The following is an 11,506-nucleotide window of genomic DNA, read 5'->3' on the forward strand; positions in this document are numbered from 1 at the left end:
TTTATCACTTAACTTATAAAATCCAATAAAGAGAAGAAATTTCATCAAATATGCAAAAAAATATAGGCATAATTTTCTCCACTTCACAAGATATATTTTCCTACAAATGCAAAATTATAATCACATAATAGTCATTTCCAAGTTAAATGAGAAAAGAAGTTTCCAAATCATATATATTTATCTCAAATGTAGAAGGAATTTGAACTACTAATGGTATGGAACTTGTTACCCCTTGGACAAAATCGAAAAAATATGAAACTTTTTGGGGCAAGTTTGCAATTTTGGACAAGATTTTAGAAAAATTTTGAATTTTAACACAAGTCCAATATTTGCAACTAATAATTCAATCACATACAATGTATATAATCTCAATTCTCCCCCCACACTTAACATACACATTGTCCTCAATGTGTAAAAAGGAAAATCAAGATAAAGAAAAGTAATACTCCCCTATTGTTGCGATTGAATATGAAGCTTCAAAATCCATTGTCCGTGTATCTCCAACGCTTCATGAGTTTCATTGGATAACCATTAGTGATGTAATCCTAAAAATGAAAAATGAGAAGCAAAAGTGATAACAAAGGTTTAATAAACAAAATGATGATCCGTAACTTCAATCCTTTGTTTTCGTGATGTACCTAAAAAAAATACACAATAAGCAACTCAAGGTACAAGAAAATATATATGAGGAAAAGAAGAAAAAAGAGAATCAAGGAATCTGCATTTTTTTTTCCAAAAACGCGACTCATCAAAACGCGCCACCAAGCCGCGTTTTTGGTGGCGCGTTTTGTGAAGTCGCGTTTCTTCACATATCTTGCAGGATCGAAAACGCGACTATGCTTAAAAACGCGACTTGGAGTCGCGTATTTGAAGTCGCGTTTTCAATTTTTGATCAGGCTGGAAAACGCGAGTATTCTTAAAAACGCGCCTTATAGTCGCGTTTTTAAGGCGCGTTTTCTTTTCTGCAGGCGCAGAATTGAAAACGCGATTAGCTGAATACGCGACTTTGTGGTGCGTTTTCTTTGAAAAACACGTTTTCTGCTGTAAATTTTAGCAGAAATTCAACTTTTGCAAAATTACAAAAGGTACCCTAATTACTCAAAATGCATCATAGATCATTCCTTTGCTAAAATACTCAATACATGCACATGTAAAATGATCAAAATATGCATTTTAACCCCTTGTAACGAATCAAAAACAACAATTACTCAAATCGAGGGGTTGAGTTCCTTGATCAAACTTCGCCTTTTTCACCTCATTTGGTCACTTTTGCTTTCATTTCCAAAACCTACAAATGAAAAATAACAAAATAACTCAAACTCATACTTTAAACATAAAATCACTCCAAAGTAACATGAACTTAAACAAACATTGGGTTGCCTCCCAATAAGCGCTTCTTTAAAGTCAATAGCTTGACTATTTCACCTTATTTTTCAAGGAGGCTTAGTTAACGAATAATCCACCATTTTAGGCCGTGGTGGATCATTAAAAGGTGGCTTTATCGCGAAAGCCACATGTTCTAATGATGTGAGAAATGAAAGTGACTTACATATTCCAAGTGTTTCATAAATATTACCTTGAATATGCACCACTTGAGAACTTACCAAATGAAATGCCATGAGAGTATCTTGAGCAGCAATACCCTTAGAACCTATACTTTCAATGCACTCCTCAGAAGGGGTGAAAAATGAGTCATTAAAACTCACCTCTTGAGGCTCAAAGTTAGTTCCAAAGATATTATCTTGTGAAATGGACATTTGCTCATTGAAACACAATTGAGATTCATCATTTTCATCAACATGCAATCCATTTTCACATACAACATTCCTACCATTCATGCTAGGATCATTTTGCAATTTATTAGAAGAAATAACCTCACACAATGCATTCAATTGCTCATTTATTCTGTCAAAGTGAGAAGTTAATTCATCTATTCTTTTCTCAATCCTATCAAAACGGTCGGAAGTCACATTAGCTAACTTTTCTATAGCTAACTCCCAAGATGGTTTTGCTTTATATTGGACATTTCCAGATTGGTAATCATAAAAATATGGATAATCACTATATGCACATTGATTTTCCCAACCATAAGAAAGAAAATTGCTCCAATTAGCACTGTATTGATCAAAATAAGGATTGTAATGCTCTAATTCATCATAGCAATCCACATTTTGTGCTTGCATACATGTATTAGTTGCATGATAACCTCCACACAAGTCACAAATCACATGATAAGAATTAAAAGCATTAAAATTCCTCCCTTGCTCAATTTCATGCATAATTGTGTCCATTTGAACTTGTAACATAATTACATCAAATTTTGCCTTTAAGCACTTCAAACCATCTTTAAAAGACATACCCTCAGTAATTTCTTGGTTACCTCTGTTGAAGGAGCTTTGCACTAGGTAACCATCCATTGCCAATCTTTCATTTCTCAAGCTTTGTCCTCCAAATTGACCTATCCTCCTCATCACCTAAAATTGCTTTTAAACAACTTAAGAGCAAAATTAGTAAGAAGAATAGGTGATAAAATGCATACACACAGAAAATACTAAAATGACAGAAAATAACATTCACACAATAACTAATAAAATGTCTAAACTAATAAAGTTACTCTTCACACCGATATTGCCAAATCTTCCCCGGCAACGGCGCCAAAAACTTGACGGGTATTTTACATACGTGCAAGCTAAAAAATACCGAATTACACCCGTTCACTGCAAGTATACAGATCAACTAGTAGTTTAGGGTATATATCGGGTCGATCCCACAGGGAAGAGTGAACAATTACCGGTATTACTAAAGTTTCTTTATTATTTAGACTATCAATAAATTATAACAAATTTAACCTACTGAAATTATACAAAATGACAAATGAAAGCTCCTTAGGTTATGGTATCCCTAACTACTCATGCAAGTGCTATATTTGGATCATTAATTACTACATCTAGGCTAATTATGGTGTAATTTCCTTATGCATTTGAATCCTACTTTCGTAGTGAATCAATTATACTTATAACTAATCCATACCTATTCTCATGGTTATGAAATTAGCTACAAGTTCATTTCTTCAGTGAAATTACATGAAATGAATCACTAAAAACCACATAGGTGCACCTCTACTTTCGTGAGTGTACTCCCTATGTTTAGCACTTCTTGAACTAATGTTAAATCTCAATTTTCATTGCAGAAATAACACCTTAGATAATCACAATTAATGGTACCATATTAATCATGATTTAAAGAGTTAAAGTGCTAAATAACTTGCTCAAATCATAGCAGTTAAATAGCCAAATGATAAACACTAACAATCATAAAAAGTTCAACCAAACCCAAGGTATAAACTTTAAAGACACATATTAAATATAAAATCCAGAAATTGCATATTAACTATATTTAAGAATCCAATACAAAAGATAAAGAGTTGGAGAAGAGATAACCCATGTCACTTGAGCTTCAACTTCTCTTTCTTCATCTCCATTTTCATCATAATCTAGCCATTATACAAGAATGGATGAACTACACTTACTACACTATCCTACACTAAGAAAATGGAAGAACTACATTTCTGCACTCCTCAAGCTTCTCCCGTATATTTCCCCCCTTCTCAGACCACCCAAAATGTCTCTGCATATAAACTGCTTAAGAGCTCCATTTTTCCAAGTCAATTTCCACATTTTGATTCCCAAATCTCAACTTTGTTAGGATAGTCAATAACAAATGTTTTTGACTTGAAAATAAGCCACCTTGTCTGCCCTTTTGTCTTCTGAAGCATGTGCACCGAATTCTCTTGCAACTTATAGCTGGAAAGTGGTATGAACACAAGAGAATTGACTGAGCAAATTGCAGAATTTCGGCCAGAAAACGCGCCTTTACAAAACGCGTCTACAACTCGCGTTTTGTGCACTCGCGTTTTCACTTTGTCCTTACTTCAACTGCGATTTTCTCCATGATGCAGGCCGAACTGGCTTTTGTGCAAAACACCAAAGTTGTAGATCTTTGAGTTCGCTTTCCAATGCTTCAAGAATCATCCAAATCGGAGCTTTGTAGACTGAGATATGATCAAAATACTAAACACTGGTCGAAACTCTGTTTTCCACTTTGGACAGCTGAGTTGAATTTCGGTATTTCAACTTTTGGACTATGAAAACGGATGAATTGGACTTTGATGTCTTCATACCAAATGTAGATATATCTCTTAGCTTCAAAATGGTACCAATATCACCTTGATCCGATCATTGTAGCTCCTGATATAGTCAAAATACGAAAATATGTCTGAGTTGTCAAAGCTGACTTTTCTTGATTTTTGTCCTCAAATTGCATTTCTTCCTTTTACACTTCATATTTTATTTTCCCTCACTTTAATCCATCTTCAATCATCCAAATATCTTCTCAATGCACTTCATTTGATGATTGAATCATTAAACCTACAAAATATGAAGTTTTTACCATAAAAATCCATAAAATGCAATGTTTAGCCACTTTAACATAAAATGTAGTTTTTTACCAAAACCTTAGTTATTTTAGTTATAAAACTAAATAATCAAACCAAAATTAACTAATAAAACACACTAAAAATACGTAAAATAAACCCTTGTCAAATACCCCCACACTTGAACCATTGCTTGTCCTCAAGCAATAAAAATACAAACCAACAATGATCCAAAATTTGAAAATAAACATATGTAGCATTTCAACTTCATTTCCTCAAAACAAAGTAAATAACCATTATGTAATTATTCAATTAAGTTCAAGTACTCATAATATCAAGTAAAGGAGAGCCAATTATACCATCATTATAACAAATTCAAATCGATTTTTCATCCTTACCTGATTTCACAAGCAAGCAACTCATATGGTCAATAATAATGCTTCCTAAACTCATGATCATCTTTTAATTCTGTTTAAAAAAGATATTTATTAATATTACATATCTAAATATTACTTAAGACGTGAGAATGCCTTTTGACGCGAGGATCGACATTTTTAGATGAAGATCACCGGTTACTCAACACTTCACATACTCAAGTTGCTTTGCATACTCTTAATTCAAGTACCGTTTTACGCGAAAGTCGACATTTGTAGATGAAGACTCCCGGTTACTAAGTACAAGAATCATTGGAGTAGAAGAATTTTTATTTTTTTCTTTTTTCTTTTGTTTTTTGTTTTTCTCTTTTTCTTCATTTTTTTCATTTTTCATCATTTTTTTTTCTTTTTTTTTTTAGCAAAGAGAATAATAATTTTCTAAAAAAATAATCATGAGAAGAGTATTGCACTTATTGACCATATTTATCACTTAACTTATAAAATCCAATAAAGAGAAGAAATTTCATCAAATATGCAAAAAAAATATAGGCATAATTTTCTCCACTTCACAAGATATATTTTCCTACAAATGCAAAATTATAATCACATAATAGTCATTTCCAAGTTAAATGAGAAAAGAAGTTTCCAAATCATATATATTTATCTCAAATGTAGAAGGAATTTGAACTACTAATGGTATGGAACTTGTTACCCCTTGGATAAAATCGAAAAAATATGAAACTTTTTGGGGCAAGTTTGCAATTTTGGACAAGATTTTAGAAAAATTTTGAATTTTAACACAAGTCCAATATTTGCAACTAATAATTCAATCACATACAATGTATATAATCTCAATTCTCCCCCCACACTTAACATACACATTGTCCTCAATGTGTAAAAAGGAAAATCAAGATAAAGAAAAGTAATACTCCCCTATTGTTGCGATTGAATATGAAGCTTCAAAATCCATTGTCCGTGTATCTCCAACGCTTCATGAGTTTCATTGGATAACCATTAGTGATGTAATCCTAAAAATGAAAAATGAGAAGCAAAAGTGATAACAAAGGTTTAATAAACAAAATGATGATCCGTAACTTCAATCCTTTGTTTTCGTGATGTACCTAAAAAAAATACACAATAAGCAACTCAAGGTACAAGAAAATATATATGAGGAAAAGAAGAAAAAAGAGAATCAAGGAATCTGCATTTTTTTTTCCAAAAACGCGACTCATCAAAACGCGCCACCAAGCCGCGTTTTTGGTGGCGCGTTTTGTGAAGTCGCGTTTCTTCACATATCTTGCAGGATCGAAAACGCGACTATGCTTAAAAACGCGACTTGGAGTCGCGTATTTGAAGTCGCGTTTTCAATTTTTGATCAGGCTGGAAAACGCGAGTATTCTTAAAAACGCGCCTTATAGTCGCGTTTTTAAGGCGCGTTTTCTTTTCTGCAGGCGCAGAATTGAAAACGCGATTAGCTGAATACGCGACTTTGTGGTGCGTTTTCTTTGAAAAACACGTTTTCTGCTGTAAATTTTAGCAGAAATTCAACTTTTGCAAAATTACAAAAGGTACCCTAATTACTCAAAATGCATCATAGATCATTCCTTTGCTAAAATACTCAATACATGCACATGTAAAATGATCAAAATATGCATTTTAACCCCTTGTAACGAATCAAAAACAACAATTACTCAAATCGAGGGGTTGAGTTCCTTGATCAAACTTCGCCTTTTTCACCTCATTTGGTCACTTTTGCTTTCATTTCCAAAACCTACAAATGAAAAATAACAAAATAACTCAAACTCATACTTTAAACATAAAATCACTCCAAAGTAACATGAACTTAAACAAACATTGGGTTGCCTCCCAATAAGCGCTTCTTTAAAGTCAATAGCTTGACTATTTCACCTTATTTTTCAAGGAGGCTTAGTTAACGAATAATCCACCATTTTAGGCCGTGGTGGATCATTAAAAGGTGGCTTTATCGCGAAAGCCACATGTTCTAATGATGTGAGAAATGAAAGTGACTTACCTATTCCAAGTGTTGAGAACTTACCAAATGAAATGCCATGAGAGTATCTTGAGCAGCAATACCCTTAGAACCTATACTTTCAATGCACTCCTCAGAAGGGGTGAAAAATGAGTCATTAAAACTCACCTCTTGAGGCTCAAAGTTAGTTCCAAAGATATTATCTTGTGAAATGGACATTTGCTCATTGAAACACAATTGAGATTCATCATTTTCATCAACATGCAATCCATTTTCACATACAACATTCCTACCATTCATGCTAGGATCATTTTGCAATTTATTAGAAGAAATAACCTCACACAATGCATTCAATTGCTCATTTATTCTGTCAAAGTGAGAAGTTAATTCATCTATTCTTTTCTCAATCCTATCAAAACGGTCGGAAGTCACATTAGCTAACTTTTCTATAGCTAACTCCCAAGATGGTTTTGCTTTATATTGGACATTTCCAGATTGGTAATCATAAAAATATGGATAATCACTATATGCACATTGATTTTCCCAACCATAAGAAAGAGAATTGCTCCAATTAGCACTGTATTGATCAAAATAAGGATTGTAATGCTCTAATTCATCATAGCAATCCACATTTTGTGCTTGCATACATGTATTAGTTGCATGATAACCTCCACACAAGTCACAAATCACATGATAAGAATTAAAAGCATTAAAATTCCTCCCTTGCTCAATTTCATGCATAATTGTGTCCATTTGAACTTGTAACATAATTACATCAAATTTTGCCTTTAAGCACTTCAAACCATCTTTAAAAGACATACCCTCAGTAATTTCTTGGTTACCTCTGTTGAAGGAGCTTTGCACTAGGTAACCATCCATTGTCAATCTTTCATTTCTCAAGCTTTGTCCTCCAAATTGACCTATCCTCCTCATCACCTAAAATTGCTTTTAAACAACTTAAGAGCAAAATTAGTAAGAAGAATAGGTGATAAAATGCATACACACAGAAAATACTAAAATGACAGAAAATAACATTCACACAATAACTAATAAAATGTCTAAACTAATAAAGTTACTCTTCACACCGATATTGCCAAATCTTCCCTGGCAACGGCGCCAAAAACTTGACGGTATTTTACATACGGTGCAACTAAAAAAATACGAATTACACCGTTCACTTGCAGTATACAGATCAAACTAGTTAGGGTATATATCGGGTGATCCCACAGGGAAAGTGAACAATTACCGTATTACTAAGTTTTTTATTATTAGACTAATCAATTAAATTATAACAAATTTACCTACTGAAATTATAACAAATGGACAAATGAAAGTCCTTAGGTTATGGTATCCCTAACTACTCATGCAGTGCTATTTTGGATCATAATTTAGCTACATCTAGCAATTATGGTTAATTTCCTTATGCATTTGAATCCTACTTTCGTAGTGAATCAATTATACTTATAACTAATCCATACCTATTCTCATGGTTATGAAATTAGCTACAAGTTCATTTCTTCAGTGAAATTACATGAAATGAATCACTAAAAACCACATAGGTGCACCTCTACTTTCGTGAGTGTACACCCTATGTTTAGCACTTCTTGAACTAATGTTAAATCTCAATTTTCATTGCAGAAATAACACCTTAGATAATCACAATTAATGGTACCATATTAATCATGATTTAAAGAGTTAAAGTGCTAAATAACTTGCTCAAATCATAGCAGTTAAATAGCCAAATGATAAACACTAACAATCATAGAAAGTTCAACCAAACCCAAGGTATAAACTTTAAAGACACATATTAAATATAAAATCCAGAAATTGCATATTAACTATATTTAAGAATCCAATACAAAAGATAAAGAGTTGGAGAAGAGATAACCCATGTCACTTGAGCTTCAACTTCTCTTTCTTCATCTCCATTTTCATCCTAATCTAGCCATTATACAAGAATGGATGAACTACACTTACTACACTATCCTACACTAAGGAAATGGAAGAACTACATTTCTGCACTCTTCAAGCTTCTCCCGTATATTTCCCCCTTCTCAGACCACCCAAAATGTCTCTGCATATAAACTGCTTAAGAGCTCCATTTTTCCAAGTCAATTTCCACATTTTGATTCCCAAATCTCAACTTTGTTAGGATAGTCAATAACAAATGTTTTTGACTTGAAAATAAGCCACCTTGTCTGCCCTTTTGTCTTCTGAAGCATGTGCACCGAATTCTCTTGCAACTTATAGCTGGAAAGTGGTATGAACACAAGACAATTGACTGAGCAAATTGCAGAATTTCGGCCAGAAAACGCGCCTTTACAAAACGCGTCTACAACTCGCGTTTTGTGCACTCGCGTTTTCACTTTGTCCTTACTTCAACTGCGATTTTCTCCATGATGCAGGCCGAACTGGCTTTTGTGCAAAACACCAAAGTTGTAGATCTTTGAGTTCGCTTTCCAATGCTTCAAGAATCATCCAAATCGGAGCTTTGTAGACTGAGATATGATCAAAATACTAAACACTGGTCGAAACTCTGTTTTCCACTTTGGACAGCTGAGTTGAATTTCGGTATTTCAACTTTTGGACTATGAAAACGGATGAATTGGACTTTGATGTCTTCATACCAAATGTAGATATATCTCTTAGCTTCAAAATGGTACCAATATCACCTTGATCCGATCATTGTAGCTCCTGATATAGTCAAAATACGAAAATATGTCTGAGTTGCAAAGCTGACTTTTTCTTGATTTTTGTCCTCAAATTGCATTTCTTCCTTTTACCTCATATTTATTTCCTCACTTTAATCCATCTTCATCATCCAAAATATCTTTCTCATGCACTTCATTTGATGATTGAATCATTAAACTAACAAAATATGAAGTTTTCATAAATCCATAAAATGCAAATGTTAGCCACTTAACATAAAAATGTAGTTTTTTAACCAAAACCCTTTAGTTATTTTAGTTATAAAACTAAATAATCAAACAAAATTAACTAATAAAACACACTAAAAATACGTAAATAAACCCTGTCAAAACCCCCACAACTTGAACCATGCTTTGTCCTCAAGCAATAAAAATACAAACCAACAATGATCCAAAATTGAAAAATAAACCATATGTAGCATTTCAACTTCATTTCCTCAAAACAAAGTAAATAACCATTATTGCAATTATTCAATTAAGTTCAAGTACTCATAATATCAAGTAAAGATGAGCCAATTATAACCGTTTTATAACAAATCAATCAAATTTTTCATCCTTACCCAATCTTACAGTAAGTAACTCATATAGTCCCAATAATAAGCTCCTAAACTCATGATCATCTTTTAATTCTGTTTAAAAAGATTTATTAATATTACATATCTAAATATTACTTAAGACGTGAGAATGCCTTTTGACGCGAGGATCGGCATTTTTAGATGAAGATCACCGGTTACTCAACACTTCACATACTCAAGTTGCTTTGCATACTCTTAATTCAAGTACCGTTTTACGCGAAAGTCGACATTTGTAGATGAAGACTCCCGGTTACTAAGTACAAGAATCATTGGAGTAGAAGAATTTTTATTTATTTTCTTTTTTCTTTTGTTTTTTGTTTTTCTCTTTTTCTTCATTTTTTTCATTTTTCATCATTTTTTTTTCATTTTTTTTTATAGCAAAGAGAATAATAATTTTCTAAAAAAAATAATCATGAGAAGAGTATTGCACTTATTGACCATATTTATCACTTAACTTATAAAAATCCAATAAAGAGAAGAAATTTCATCAAATATGCAAAAAAAATATAGGCATAATTTTCTCCACTTTAAAAGATATACTTTCCTACAAATGCAAAAATTATAATCACATAATAGTCATTTCCAAGTTAAATGAGAAAAGAAGTTTCCAAATCACATATATTTATCTCAAATGTAGAAGGAATTTGAACTACTAATGGTATGAAACTTGTTACCCCTTGGATAAAATTGTTATGAAATTTTTTTGGGGCAAGTTTGCAATTTTGGACAAGATTTTAGAAAAATTTTGAATTTTAACACAAGTCCAATATTTGCAACTAATAATTCAATCACATACAATATATATAATCTCAATTCTCCCCCCACACTTAACATACACATTGTCCTCAATGTGTAAAAAGGAAAATCAAGATAAAGAAAGTAATACTCCCCTATGATGTGATTGAATATGAAGCTTCAAAATCCATTGTCCGTTTATCTCCAACGCTTCATAAGTTCCATTGAATAACCATTAGTAATAATAATCGAAACATAGAAAATAAGAAACAAAAGTGATAACAAAGGCTTAATAAAACAAAACGGCGATCCGTAATTTCAAACCTTTGTTTTGGTGATGTACCTATATACAATATACAATAAGCAACTCAAGGTACAAGAAAATATATGAGGAAAAGAAGAAAAAAGAGAATCAAGGAATCTGCATTTTTTTTTCTCCGAAAACGCGACTCATCAAAACGCGCCACCAAGCCGCGTTTTATGAAGTCGCGTTTCTTCACATATCTTGCAGGATCGAAAACGCGACTATGCTTAAAAACGCGACTTTGAGTCGCGTATTTGAAGTCGCGTTTTTGGTTTCTGAACAGGCTGGAAAACGCGACTTTGTAGAAAACGCGACTTTATGTCGCGTTTTTAAGTCGCGTTTTATTCAGTATAGGCGCAGAATTTAAAACGCGATTATGGAAAACGCG

The sequence above is a fragment of the Coffea eugenioides genome, chromosome 10, assembly GCF_003713205.1.
Source record: "Coffea eugenioides isolate CCC68of chromosome 10, Ceug_1.0, whole genome shotgun sequence".
NCBI lineage: Eukaryota > Viridiplantae > Streptophyta > Magnoliopsida > Gentianales > Rubiaceae > Coffea > Coffea eugenioides.